Source organism: Mustelus asterias, unplaced genomic scaffold, assembly GCF_964213995.1.
Source record: "Mustelus asterias unplaced genomic scaffold, sMusAst1.hap1.1 HAP1_SCAFFOLD_989, whole genome shotgun sequence".
Classification (NCBI taxonomy): domain Eukaryota; kingdom Metazoa; phylum Chordata; class Chondrichthyes; order Carcharhiniformes; family Triakidae; genus Mustelus; species Mustelus asterias.
The window spans coordinates 120001-122500 of record NW_027590935.1 but is presented as its reverse complement, the minus strand read 5'-3'; the positions used below and the strand labels follow the sequence as shown (position 1 = coordinate 122500).

Below are 2500 nucleotides of genomic sequence, written 5' to 3'. Positions count from 1 at the left end.
CGGCCAAGTCGGCTCTGCGACGATTCGAACCCAAGGCACACGTTGAACGCGGGCGCAGGCACATTGCCCCAGAACCGCAACGGCAGAGGGTGGGCTGCGGAGTGTGGAAGGAGCCGCAGCTCCAGCGCAACACAAGCAACGACACCCAACCGCCACGGATTCCCACGACAAAAATGCAAGCACTCGCACGCGCAACAGAGGGAAGAAAAGCACGGCACGACCGAGCACCGATCCAGGCATCAAGCGTCACACGCGTCAAGCTGCCGTCCTCCACGCGACGGCACTGAACGGCCACGGCAACCCACCGGCAGGCAACCGAGCACGGACCACGCGAGGCAACGTGTCCGGAGACGTCCAGCGGACAGTCACTCCACTCTCTCACTCTCTGTGCCGGAGCACCCAACCGAGCCAACTCTTGCGGATCCTTCCCGTGGACGAGCCACACACACACATCAACAGAGAGTCAACCCCCCTGGCCCGAGCCTAATGGAAGGCACACACGGTCCCGGCAGCGAGGCAGTCACGTTCTCTCTCTCTGGCAACCCGATGACAGCCGTGCCGGCGACCCCGAGGTGGCTGGGCCAGTGCGGGAGCGGGCAGTGCCGACGAGCCCGGAGGCGGACGCCGGCACCCAAGAGGTCAAGCTCTCCGACGCGGATTACTCTGGGTCTGCACTTAGGGGGACAGAGAGGACGGCACCTCTGCGACACCCCAGCCGCGCTCTTCGGCGCACGGATGCGCGCGAAGTGCGATTGATTGTCAAGCGACCCTCAGACAGACGTAGCCCCGGGAGGAACCCGGGGCCGCAAAGTGCGTTCAAAGTGTCGATGATCAATGTGTCCTGCAATTCACATTAATTCTCGCAGCTAGCTGCGTTCTTCATCGACGCACGAGCCGAGTGATCCACCGCTAAAAGTTGTATCGGGTTTCGGATCGGTTGCCCGATCCTGGGACGCGCAAAACGCTCCCCCGCCGACGTGACGGTGGAGCCCCAGCCTGGCGCGTACCACGGCGTGAGCCCGGAGGCGCACGCACTCGAGCGACAATCAAGCGAAAAAAAGGAGGAATCAGGGCGCTCGCAGGCGTTGAGTGCCGGCGTGGGTGAGGGGCCGGGGCCCGCCACGCGCCGTCACGCCCCGCAACAGCCAGAGGCAGAGTTCTCTGGTGTCACCGTCTGGCGGTAGGCTCGAGAGTCGAGGCGAGGCCGCAGCGGACTGAGTCGGGTGCAAGCCGCGGAGGACAGGCCGACGCTACGGGCGCAAGCCGACCCCGCACGCCCCAACCTCGGCGGGCTGGGGAAGGGGGCGCGGCGGAACGCTCGCAAGCGCGGCTGCCCCCGCGGACAGGCACATTCTCTCGAACGCGGTGGACGCTCGCTCAAGTCAGCACGAGACCAGACCGGACCGACAGGCGGACAACGAATCTTTAAACCTCGCACCCACCCTCCGCACACGGGTGCCGGAGGAATGGTGAGCATGAACAGGTACCCCTCACCGGGCTTTGAAGAGAGTGACTAGAATGCGACCAAAGCTTCACCGCGGCGGGAGACAAAAAGGCCCCTGACTGCACCAGAACGTCTCCCTGCGGAGTCACACAGTGGCCGTTCACCGTGGTCCCGTCGACAAGCCGCCAGGACAAGCACCCAAGCCCGCAGCAGCTCTCTTCGTTTCAACTGCGGATGTAATGCTGCAAGGCGGTGGCAAGGTCACGTCGCAGCCCGCAAGCCGTCGCCAAGGCGAGAGGAAGACGGTCCCCACAGCGGGCACACACAGACGGACGTGGAGCACGGGGCGGCGGCCCACAGGTGCGCACACGCGCCGTGCCGAGGATCGGTGCGGACGCCGGTGACATCGCACCCGGCAGAGCGGCTAGGCAGAAGTCGCTGCGGAGGAGGAGCACCGTCGGCGGAACGGTCTGCTGGCGGGCGAGGGACCAAACGAGCAGCTAGAACGGGCGGAGTGGACCGGACTGCAGAAGCGGAGTGAGTGCGTGGCTGACGCCACCGTCTCCCTCCGAGCGTCTGCTCGCGCCGGCCAAACCGCCGAACCGCTGAACGAAAGGACCGCATCGTCCCACGCAGGCAGGCCGGCCGTGTTGCCGTGCGTGCCCCCACCTCTCGGACGGACTGCAAAGACACCCTACGAAGCCAACGGCGAAGCCCTTCCAACGGCGCAGGCGTAGCGTGTGCGGCACCCGCATGGACTTGCCGGCGTGCAACCGAGCGTGTGCGTGCTCGTCGGTGGCGGCGCCCGCGCGCCGGCCCAACCGAGTGGGACCGAGATCGACGTCGCCCGGCTTCGGCGGAACGTGCGTACGGGTGACCAGGCCCGTTCGACGGGTACGGCGAAATTGTCGGTGTGACCTCCCACCCGCGTGGGAGGCGCCAGCGTCAGTACGGGCCACGGCCCCGGGGCCAACCCCCGTGAGGCTCTCCTGCCTGGCCCAACCGGCGCAGCCTTCGAGTTCAAGGAGTGACGGGCCGCCCTCCCCGGAGAGGTGG

The 2500-nt window shown here is 66.7% G+C and overlaps 1 non-coding gene across 1 annotated transcript; it reads right to left on the bottom strand.

The window, feature by feature from the left end:
* Window positions 1-764: 764 nt before the first annotated feature.
* On the bottom strand, window positions 765-918 carry LOC144487728 (5.8S ribosomal RNA). Its single transcript, XR_013496455.1, has one exon. It is a non-coding gene; the product is annotated as a 5.8S ribosomal RNA (ribosomal RNA).
* Window positions 919-2500: the final 1582 nt, after the last annotated feature.